Source organism: Adiantum capillus-veneris, chromosome 22 (assembly GCF_014529385.1).
Source record: "Adiantum capillus-veneris isolate H3 chromosome 22, ASM1452938v2, whole genome shotgun sequence".
Classification (NCBI taxonomy): Eukaryota; Viridiplantae; Streptophyta; class Polypodiopsida; order Polypodiales; family Pteridaceae; genus Adiantum; species Adiantum capillus-veneris.
The window spans coordinates 14,171,182-14,183,641 of record NC_140952.1 but is presented as its reverse complement, the minus strand read 5'-3'; the positions used below and the strand labels follow the sequence as shown (position 1 = coordinate 14,183,641).

The 12,460-nt window shown below is 44.7% G+C and overlaps 1 protein-coding gene across 1 annotated transcript in view; it reads left to right on the top strand.

Moving 5' to 3' along the window:
* Positions 1 to 12,460, top strand: part of LOC147428939 (potassium transporter 7-like) — a 29,137-nt gene that overhangs the window by 2,966 nt on the left and 13,711 nt on the right. The window lies entirely within an intron of this gene.

The window sequence follows — 12,460 nt, the reverse complement described above, 5'->3', positions numbered from 1 at the left end:
CGCATAAAACCACACAATCATCAAATTTTTCTCTCGCTCTCGATATTCAACTGTGCACAAACCTTCAAGCTACTCCTAAATTTTTATCCTCTGCTCTCTCTCTCTCTCTCTCTCTCTCTCTCTATCTTGAGTTGTGGACAAACCTTTGAGCTACTCCTGAAATTTTCTTCTTTGCTCTCTCTCTCTCTCTCTCTCTCTCTCTCACACACACACACACACACACACACAATTGCGCATAAAACTACACACAATTATCTACTCTCTCTCTCTCTCTCTCTCTCTCTCTCTCTAGTCTATGCATCGATCAATTGGAACAAATGATACTTGACTTTATGCACGAAGAAGGCATTGAAGAGGTCACTATTTGCAATGCAGTAATCATGCTTTTGTTGTATGCGGATGATGTATTGCTTCTAGCACACACTTTAGAAGATGCACAAAAGCTTATGATTGTTCTTGAGAACTTTTGCTTGCATAGTGGGCTGATTGTGAATGAATCCAAAACAAACACTATGCTTGTGAAAACCAACCATAAGGAGAAGCCATGCATTGTGTACAACAATGAGACACTTGAAGTTGTTGAGAGCTTTAAGTACCTTGGCCTTGAGGTTCCGTCCAATCACAGGTGGCATGAATGTGCTATGCGTCGTTTGGAAGCGGGAAAGAGAGCATTTTATGCATTTGAGAACATGTGTAATACGGGAAACATCAAGTGTTGGGTTCTCAAAAAGTATCTTATTGATGCATTGGTGACACCGGTTCTTCTTTATGGAGTTGAAGTGTGGGGCGGGAGCATCTCAAAAGCTACTTGGAAAGAGTTTGAGAATGTCCAAAAGTGTTTTCTTACAAACTTTCTCCAAGTGAAGACACAAACACCATATATGCTCCTACTTCTTGAGTCAGGATGTCTTCCAATTGAGGTTATGGGCATGGAAATGGTTGTGGAGTACATGATAAAGATGCATCAAAACCCCTCACATCGACTTCCTACAATTGCATGGGAAGCAAAAGTTCAAAAGACGCATAAAAGCAAGATCTTGAGCACGGGATGGATGCAAGACATAAAGAAGTGGTTTGGAAGATAGGATGCATTACACTTGCTACATGATGCTTCAATTGACTCCCAAGTGAATGAAGCTTTTCTACAACGCCAATGTATTATGGCTTGGGAGAAATCCGGTGGGTCATGTTTCATACATTACACCACCCATATTGTCCCCACCTACCAAACCATGTTCTTTGCTGAAAGAGGAAACCGTACTCACACTTACATGCTTGAGTCTATCCCCTTGTCGGCGATACGCACTATCGCAGCCATTCGACATAGATCCCCATTCCTTCGAGGCGAGATAGGGCGTTGGGGAAATGGAGAAGAGTCAAATTAACTGTGCACATTATGCTCACTGCAAGTTTGAGAGTCTGAGTACCACACACTACTAGAGTGCTCAGCTTTTGGTCACATTCGAGCTTGCTTCTCTCACATTTTCAGCCATAACTTAGACCTACACACTTTCCTCTCCCAGCCAAAGTGTGGGCTATCCATTGCGACTCTCATCACCACAGTTTTGGAGCATCGAGAGTCACTCATCAGCCATACACATACTACATCACATGCAACTTTGGTCCCATAGGTCATATTTGACCTCCAAGGACGATAGTAAAATCTCTCTCTCTCTCTCTCTCTCTCTCTCTCTCTCTCTCTCTAGTTGTACACAAACCTTGAAGCCTGAAGGTTTGTGTACAACTAGAGAGAGAGAGAGAGAGAGATGGGGGTTTTTAGAGCGCTAATCCTCATGAGGAACCACTTGAAGCCTCGTGTCCACCCCAATGTGTGTGATTGAGGCGACAAAAACAATTTGGCTAAATGGTGTCTCCATTGCATTGCAATCACACCCGACATCAGCCTATTACCCATCCCCATCATGCTACAAGCACTCCAAAAAAGAAGTATGCAAAGATATAATGTTTGCATCAAGCTTGTGACCAGTCAATGCAATTCTAAGGTCTTTGCTTGTTAATACAATGTACACATTTTGTTTTGTATATATTCTACAGTGTGTGGTAATGAAGGCATTCAAATAGCATTTTTAAGGTGTTGTTTGACTCTTGGATTTGGTTACTATGTACTGTGTGTGATAATAAAGGCGTCCAAATAGCATTTTTAAGGCCTTGTTTCACCTAGGAAGCTCTCCCTTTGTCCCTTTCATTGCTTCTGAGGTCTCCCAATCTCTCAGTGAATAACCATCAGCCTCCGGCCCGCCGAGTGTCAAGCACGACACATCATCTGCTAAAACTTTCATCGTGGATTGAGCTCCCCTTTTTCTCTCATGCTTTCATCTACCCAATATGCCCAAAGATTTTTTGCCTTTGCAGCTCCTAGAGGCCTTGCTATCTAGCTTGGCCCTTCCTCCACATGCAAGAGATCCCTGACATCCCCTTTAAATTGGATTCCCTTGGCTCATATCTCCACTTCTTAGCTCCGCCCAGGCTGTCTGAATTTCAGATCATGGCCTTGTCGACTTGATGATACACCCCTCTCTAACTCCCTCTGAGTGCCCCCCCTTGTAAAATGTGAGCTTTGTCCTAAGGTGTGAGTCACGGAGAGGAGAGTGGATTTATCCCACATACTGTGGAGCAAGGCTGTAGAGCTACTTAAAGCTCATTTCATGAATGAATAAACAACAACTTTATTTTGCACTACATGCCTGTCTATGGTGAGCTTGCGCTAAGCTAAGTCAATACTCAAGATTGTGTTTATGAGTCCAAGCTAATTCTATCTTGGAACCTAATTCACTTGAGTGATAACTTTGCTCACACACACACTCACGCATTGACGCTATGTTTCTCTTTCATCCACCCTAGCTAGCACGATCCCAATTCCTAACATTTGGTATTAGAGCTATGGTGTGCTAACTAGGGTTTTTTGCTATGCATTTGTGTTAGTTTCAATTAGCACTTCTTAATCATTCTTTTTCTTTGAGTTCTTAATCTATCATCACCTCTCTCCTTCCACCTCTAATAATCATCACTTAGTAATCACTAGACTAATTAGTTGTGAGCAAGCTCATGGGTTTGATCCCTATGAACCACTACTCCCACTAGCTAATCTCGGTGGTCAATTAAGCGACCTTTAGGTTCAACCTCTTCAATTGCGTACATTAAGTGTCATTTCCCCCTAATTTGCACTTGTAATTAATTTCTTTAGCTTCACCATTAAGCTTCATCACCCTCGCCGTCTCGAAGCTCTCCTCGCAAGCTCTTCATAGAGTCCCTAAACACTCAAATCCGAACTCGGGAGCCCCTTCATCTCTATGCCCATCTCTTTCTAAAGATAGGTGTGTGTGTGTATGGAAACCTGCTAAGCTCATTTAACATTTCATTTTTCGGAGCCTCTTCACAAGCAATCACGTGGACCTTGTTGGCTAGTGCACCACAAATGGAGTGTTGACTCGTGGGGTCCAAGGTTCAACTTGGCTAAACTAAATCGGGCAAGGCCGGCAGAACTGAAAAGGCGCTTAAAACCAAATTTTTTGAGCTGGCGGGTCCGCTGGGGAGGAGTCCCATAGCCGCGTCCTAATCGGCAGCCCTCAAGACGTGCTATTTCTCGCTTCGAGAGCAGGTGATCCCACCCGCATGCGTGAGAATCTACCCGCGACTGCCCCTGCCTTGCCCTTTTCTGCCCGGATTGCCCGAAGAGCTGCCCGCTTGCCCGCGGTCCTACCCGCTGCCCGAACCACCCATTGTGGCCTTGCCCACTTCCCGAGCTTAAGACTAGTTCCCACAGGCAGCCAGTCCCACGGAGCTAAGCTTGAAGCTGTTTCCACCTACAGATAAGCCTTAAGCACCATCATAAAAGGAGCTATTCCCATAGCTCACACAAAGAACTCCGAGTGGAAGAGATAAAGCAACCAAAGGCCTCAAGAGTTGAGCATCTCCACCAGATTTGAAAAAGGACAAAACTCCTTCAAGCATCGGAAGCAAATCCAATGAGCTTCACCGCGTAAAGCAAAGGACATTACCTCCTTGTGAAGAGGGGCTTCACAAAATTCAAAGGAATTTTCTCTTACTCTCTTTTTCATTAAAATATTTTCAAATCTTGCAGCCAAGCACAATAACTTGCAAATAAATAATCATCTTTCTTTATTTGTGCACCCTGTAAAGAGGCAGATACTGGCTAGGAGAGTCTCCTTGTCAGGACAAGGGTCCTGTACCCTAAGAACTAGGTTAGTCACAGACTACGGCCAAGGGCCGGGCTAGGCAGTGTGGACAGGGGATCCGTCTAGGGCAAGGGGCTAGGAGCCCGCCTATATAAAGGGAGGTTGGGAGGAGGATCTCAAGGCCTAGTTCCCTAGTTCTTACACTGGTATCAGAGCTTAGGAGTCTCTCTTCCTCTCTCTCTCTCTCTCTCTCTCTCTCTCTAGGCGTGGTCTCTTTAGGTCCCTAAAAGCAAGGACTTTGGGTGAGAACCGTGGCTTTTTTTAAGCTTTTCCAAAAATAGTAGTTTTCCTTGCCAATTCGGGTAGAGTTTCCTGTTTTGGATGTGAGGCTATGGTGCATGAAAGCAGGTGCTCTTGGGCTTGAGGGGAGCGCCTTGGCGAGGAGATTCTGCTATCAAGAGGTCCGCTGGGGAGGAGTCCCATAGCCGCGTCCTAATCGGCAGCCCTCAAGACGTGCTATTTCTCGCTTCGAGAGCAGGTGATCCCACCCGCATGCGTGAGAATCTACCCGCGACTGTCCCTGCCTTGCCCTTTTCTGCCCGGATTGCCCGAAGAGCTGCCCGCTTGCCCGCGGTCCTACCCGCTGCCCGAACCACCCATTGTGGCCTTGCCCACTTCCCGAGCTTAAGACTAGTTCCCACAGGCAGCCAGTCCCACGGAGCTAAGCTTGAAGTTGTTTCCACCTACAGATAAGCCTTAAGCACCATCATAAAAGGAGCTATTCCCATAGCTCACACAAAGAACTCCGAGTGGAAGAGATAAAGCAACCAAAGGCCTCAAGAGTTGAGCATCTCCACCAGATTTGAAAAAGGACAAAACTCCTTCAAGCATCGGAAGCAAATCCAATGAGCTTCACCGCGTAAAGCAAAGGACATTACCTCCTTGTGAAGAGGGGCTTCACAAAATTCAAAGGAATTTTCTCTTACTCTCTTTTTCATTAAAATATTTTCAAATCTTGCAGCCAAGCACAATAACTTGCAAATAAATAATCATCTTTCTTTATTTGTGCACCCTGTAAAGAGGCAGATACTGGCTAGGAGAGTCTCCTTGTCAGGACAAGGGTCCTGTACCCTAAGAACTAGGTTAGTCACAGACTACGGCCAAGGGCCGGGCTAGGCAGTGTGGACAGGGGATCCGTCTAGGGCAAGGGGCTAGGAGCCCGCCTATATAAAGGGAGGTTGGGAGGAGGATCTCAAGGCCTAGTTCCCTAGTTCTTACACTGGTATCAGAGCTTAGGAGTCTCTCTTCCTCTCTCTCTCTCTCTCTCTCTCTCTCTCTCTAGGCGTGGTCTCTTTAGGTCCCTAAAAGCAAGGACTTTGGGTGAGAACCGTGGCTTTTTTTAAGCTTTTCCAAAAATAGTAGTTTTCCTTGCCAATTCGGGTAGAGTTTCCTGTTTTGGATGTGAGGCTATGGTGCATGAAAGCAGGTGCTCTTGGGCTTGAGGGGAGCGCCTTGGCGAGGAGATTCTGCTATCAAGAGGTCCGCTGGGGAGGAGTCCCATAGCCGCGTCCTAATCGGCAGCCCTCAAGACGTGCTATTTCTCGCTTCGAGAGCAGGTGATCCCACCCGCATGCGTGAGAATCTACCCGCGACTGTCCCTGCCTTGCCCTTTTCTGCCCGGATTGCCCGAAGAGCTGCCCGCTTGCCCGCGGTCCTACCCGCTGCCCGAACCACCCATTGTGGCCTTGCCCACTTCCCGAGCTTAAGACTAGTTCCCACAGGCAGCCAGTCCCACGGAGCTAAGCTTGAAGCTGTTTCCACCTACAGATAAGCCTTAAGCACCATCATAAAAGGAGCTATTCCCATAGCTCACACAAAGAACTCCGAGTGGAAGAGATAAAGCAACCAAAGGCCTCAAGAGTTGAGCATCTCCACCAGATTTGAAAAAGGACAAAACTCCTTCAAGCATCGGAAGCAAATCCAATGAGCTTCACCGCGTAAAGCAAAGGACATTACCTCCTTGTGAAGAGGGGCTTCACAAAATTCAAAGGAATTTTCTCTTACTCTCTTTTTCATTAAAATATTTTCAAATCTTGCAGCCAAGCACAATAACTTGCAAATAAATAATCATCTTTCTTTATTTGTGCACCCTGTAAAGAGGCAGATACTGGCTAGGAGAGTCTCCTTGTCAGGACAAGGGTCCTGTACCCTAAGAACTAGGTTAGTCACAGACTACGGCCAAGGGCCGGGCTAGGCAGTGTGGACAGGGGATCCGTCTAGGGCAAGGGGCTAGGAGCCCGCCTATATAAAGGGAGGTTGGGAGGAGGATCTCAAGGCCTAGTTCCCTAGTTCTTACACTGGTATCAGAGCTTAGGAGTCTCTCTTCCTCTCTCTCTCTCTCTCTCTCTCTCTAGGCGTGGTCTCTTTAGGTCCCTAAAAGCAAGGACTTTGGGTGAGAACCGTGGCTTTTTTAAAGCTTTTCCAAAAATAGCAGTTTTCCTTGCCAATTCGGGTAGAGTTTCCTGTTTTGGATGTGAGGCTATGGTGCATGAAAGCAGGTGCTCTTGGGCTTGAGGGGAGCGCCTTGGCGAGGAGATTCTGCTATCAAGAGGTCTTGGCCAACATCGGACAGGGAAAACCACACACAGCAGACGAAGCCCCTCGTTTTTTCCTGCGCGCTGCCTGCGACATTGGCCTTCAAAGACTTGCTTGATTTCACATGTCCAGGCCAATTAGCCATAAAAATTGAGCTTCAGCCATAGTAGGTGGCCCTTCCCACAAGCATGGCGGCATAAGCAAGCGATCGGCAAGTCTACCCTCAGTTCTCGTGATCCTTTGGAAGATAAACGACCACAATTCGTTGTTGAGCAGAAATAATTCAGTATTCCGAGCAGGCTGCAAACCAAATTTTGCAGTTTCGCACACCGCAATCTCCAACTGATTTTCCGTTTGCATAAGATGCAAATCCCGTCATCGGCCACTATGAATTGATCTGTGTTTTCAAATGCGTCCTCGGCTCCAAATCAATTGTTGATTGCGCGGTGGCTTGGGATTTACAATCCGACTTCGAATTCGGCATTCAGTTTAGTTGAAGACAAAATTACCCAGTTAATTATCGCAACCTGCTATGAGCTAGTGCTAAAGTTCCTCAGTGATTTCACCTCTTCGCCAATTCTACAGGGACTGGAAATTCACCTTCTTTACGACCGGCAAGGTTAGCATGGCTAGCTACCTCTGTGTTCGATACGGTTACGAGTTTTTGTTGCACTCCAAGGTACTGTTTTCTCTTTTGTTCGCACAACACAGATTCGCCATGAGTGCGGAAATTGATGATCAACACATGTTTGACTTTGAATACCTCGAATTGGCTCCACCTGTGGATGTCATGGGGCCGGATACTCTCACGGAGAGTACCATCATGGCAACAAGGATGGACGGTGCAAACCTAGGTGATCTATTTCTGTCTCCTCATTTATCAACCCCTCCTCCTCAGAGCGTGTTGGATATTCTCGAGGATGACAGTCAATTGCCAGATGCCAGGGAGTTTGTCACTCGACAGGACTGGAAAACTTTTGATGCCTGATTCGCAAGCTCGCTGTCAGGGTTCAAATCTTGGTTACACAAGTAGAAAATATTACACAACTAATTTACAGAATGCTACCAGAATCAGCTCTCCACTTGCTAGCAACCCAAGGGGTTGCCAATTTACCAGTTACGACCAAAGAGGTCCAACATGTCCAAAATAATTCGGGTGTCGGAACAAATCAGGGCACGACCAACGTGGTCAAGAAGCGCCTATCACCATCCGACTTTAACGTGCAAAAAGTCAAAAATTATGCTTTATTTGCTTAGGAACACATCAAAAAAAGCAGTGCCTGCATGTCGGACAACTTAAGCATGATGCATGAGTTCGTGATTTGACACAAACTCTAGTTTTGGTGCACGGCACAGTAGTTATATGGCTTTTGAACATGTTATCTTAGCCATTTTCTCATACTTCAATATGGATTTTCAGCGTATTGTACGTTTTTTTTGAATTGGGTATTATTACACCCAATTGTTTTTTCTGCCATAGTCATTTTTGGTACGACCGGTCACATCATCTCGGCTTATACGATCTGCTGAAAACATTCTGAGATGCATGCAAGATCACTAAATTAGGGTGTATATGATACACGAGTCCTACAACTTACGTTTTGCATTTACTTTGGACAGTATTATGAAAAGACAAATGCTTGGCCCATTTCACATGACACAAGGCTTCTAATTCGTACTCCGATTACCTCGGCGACAAGAGTAGTTGGCAACCAAGTTTGGGGCACCTACATTATTCAGGATATCATCTCATCGAATCCCTACCAGTCTAACCGGTGCAAGGCACTTAGGGTGTTGACTTCAACGGTTGTCACGGGCTTTCGTTTTTGTATGCAAGGCATGCTACCCAGATGGTATAAAGTACGCTCTCACAAATCACTCTGTCAAGGACACTATTAGTTATGCATTGTTTCCCATAATTTTCTGTTGCTATCAAGGCGCACAAAACAACCTAAAAACTTCTAATGGATTCACAACCCATACACGGTAGATGGTCACGCTGTGACTTGTGTTCCCTCTCGCGATGCGAACACCATACAGTCGGATGGTTGCATGCTTATACGATAAGTTGGCAGTCATGCATAAGATGTCTAAGAGCACACATTCTGGGCACACACACACTAGCAATGAAAGGAAAGTTCCTCAGCCCAACATGCTCTTCTGTTCGTTCTTGATCTCTTTCTCTAAACGAACAAAATGAAAATTTTCTACGAAGTTTGTTTCATGTTTCACTACTGAGTTCTCCGGAGCCAAGATGCTCTACAATTCTCAGCTACAAATTGGGCAAGGTGCCATTCACATTTATTTTCATCGGTTTATCGATTGAACACTCATTGCCATATGGGCTAGGAGCCATGCACGCTGGCTACGGGCCATTGCTAAATCTAGGATAAGATCCACTGGTTGGTATTCCTTGGATGATGGTTCTGAAGATCAAACAGTTCTACCCAGTGGAGTACACATTGATGTTAATTGACAAGCAAGCGTCTTGTCATTACAAATATCATTATGGATGTTTAGGGTGTCATTTTTTTCACTACATGTTTTCAGTGCAAACGCTCATGTGCGTTTTCTGATCATCTTAAACCTCACACCAGCTGATCTCTACCACGGAGTATAGACGCATCAATCAGGGGTGACAACATGGTTGTAAGGGATCGGTAGTTCACTCGTGTGGGTCTCCTGCTCTCTCTATAGCACTATGAAGTGTCTATGGACATACGGTTTTGGGGTAAGACCCAGCGAGTGATTGCTACATCACCCCATAGGCATTAAGGATCACAGTTTGATCTACATTGAAGATCACAGTTGATCTCTCCCACTTCTACTTTCAATGAAAGAATTCAACAATTTACCACACGGTAGCAGACGAACACACTTTTTCAGTTGATTCCACTCAATCTGTACACGGTTAACTATGTTGGTTACCGTTATCTCCTAGTTGAGAAGTCTACAAAGAAGTCTTATCAAGGGATTTGACTACGTAGATTCTAATTCAAGGGCTTGGGTTGCAAAGGCAACAACCAGGGTTCCCAGTGCAATATTGTTTGTTTTTCAGGTAGGGGACGTGCTCCTTTCCATTTGCATATAGGTAAGTGTACATTATGTTATTGCATTTTGCATACATGTAAGTGTACAATATGTTATTGCATTTGCATACAGGTAAGTGTACTGATTTGGTGTCAATTCCATGTTTAGTATGCTTTGCTTGGTGTTTCAAGACGTCTAAGTACGCTTGAATATTACAGACCCACGCCAATGGCATGTCGGCACAAAGTATTTTGGGCCAAGTGTCCAATCTATCTATCTACCTTACGCAGTTACGAACCTACTTGTAGGGTTCACTTTGGCACATGTTGTCACATGGGATACAACATGGTCTAGGAACTCAAGGAGTTCGGTTTAGCCAGTGTGGAGCAAGGCTAATGAGGGTCCCTCTCACTCCCGTCGTAGAGTGTTTGCAGTTACCTCCACACACAAGTACATCTTGTACTTGAAGGATGTTCTTTTTTACACATCCTTACATGAGACATATTCCAGATGTGGAGAATATGAGTCTCTAGACTGACACTGGCGCCATTATTTCAATTATGTGTCACGACAAAGTCCCTAGGTGCTGGTCACATCTGTTTTCTAGACCATTTTTAGCACGACGTATCAGGAGAAATTTCGTGGCCAGAAATTGTCGGATACTTAGAATGACTTGTTAAGGTACAAGTACTGCTAAACAACATTACAAATGGTTGTTTATACATATAGAAAGACTATAAGTTGTAAATGAAAAAGTTTCATTGTCTGTACCTAGAAGTGATCAATGTTTTACCTTCTATTGCCATTCAGACGTTTCAGCAAGGCTTGCAAAAGATTGCAACTGAAAGTATTTAGTTTCTTTTCCGAACTATTTACATTTTTTTTGTGTGCTACGCGCATCACATTTTTCCATAAGTATTGGCAAGGACCATTATGAATATACAGGTTCGGGTTGGTTTTTGTTAAATGCATGCACACTAGGTGTTATGGGCCCTACTGTTTAGCAAAGGCTGATTTGGAACGGCATGCATATTCCTCAGGTTGTTGCTTATGAAGCATTTTGCACTCTATGTGCACTATCCCTATGAGATTACTTTTGGGTCTACTAATCACCAATAGAGGTCATGGCTCGGTTTGAGCGTTTGTGGATTTTTTCAAGTTAACCACGATGGTTATTTCAGACATTGTTGATTACTCACCAATGTTAAACACTACTGTGATTTCCCGTTTACCAGTCATCTGGGACGACTGTCTGTAAACCGTGAGGAAAACACACCTCAGTACTGTCAGTTACCCAAGGGGATAGGCAGATTACAAAGAGTAATCTTGTGCTAAAGGATTTGCTAAGAGCATACGTTAGCACAACACATTTCTGAATAGATGATTTTCTCTCTATTCTAGAATTTGCTTAAGTACGATTTTCGACTTTGAACACCTCTTGTGGTGGGGAGTTGGACATCTGGTTCTCAACTTCAGGGACAGTTGGGCCAAGGTTTCCTTGAATTATTCCAGTACCTTCAGAAGATCTGAACATGTTTATGCCTTTCGGCAACTCTTCGTTATGGTTTCTCCTTTCCAGTACTCAACATGAGTTATAAATGGAGTTACCAATTAGACCCAAGTGACTCTTAGTTGTGGCTACTCCTTTATAGTACTCAAGTGAGTTATAACTGGAGTTACCATTTCGATCCAAGTGGTTGCAAACGGACAACGATGTTGAAAATCAAGATGTTGCTCTTGGTTTCATTGAACCTCCTCACTGCACCAATTACAGGTCATACAGACAACTGGCTCACTTATGGGACGTCAATAAAGACAACATCAGTATTCTTAAGAAGATAGTACTACTTGTGTTTTTGAGGAAGAAAACTCTTCCTTAAGGGGGAAGTAATGTCAGGACAAGGGTCCTGTACCCTAAGAACTAGGTTAGTCACGGACTACGGCCAAGGGCCGGGCTAGACAGTGTGGACAGGGGATCCGTCTAGGGCAAGGGGCTAGGAGCCCGCCTATATAAAGGGAGGTTGGGAGGAGGATCTCAAGGCCTAGTTCGCTAGTTCTTACACTCCTAAGCTAAGACCCCTCTATCAGCACAAATGGGGGACAAGGGAATAGAGAAATTCAATAGGGAGGGATTTCACACTTGGCAAACGAAGTTAAGAGGCTACCTTATGAAAAAATGTTTGTGGTATGTCATTAGCACTGCCTTAGAGCAACAAGCCGAACCCGATGGAGTGCACACTAGGGCATCTACACTCATAGCAAGTGCACAGAATTTGGCCAAAGACGAACAAGCATTGGGAATCATCATCACCTCCTTGCATGACAACTACATGCATTTCATAGATGAATGTAAGCATGCACATGATGCCTGGCATGTCCTAGAGAGTAATTTTGGAGCTAGGGCCAAAAGAAGCAAAGTTAGTCTTAAAAGACAACTTTACAAAGTTACTGTGATTGAAGGGGAGGACATTGCTAGCCTAGTGAATAGGCTTAAGAGCATCGTCACGCAGCTCACTTACATCCAGGTTGAAGTACCAGAAGATGACAAAGTGGCCATACTATTAAGTGCACTTCCACCTTCTTATGACCACTTAGTCACAATTCTTGAAGAAAAAGAACCAGCACCACCATTCCAAGATGTCATCAACTCAGTCCAAGCAGAAGAAAGAAAGCAAAGA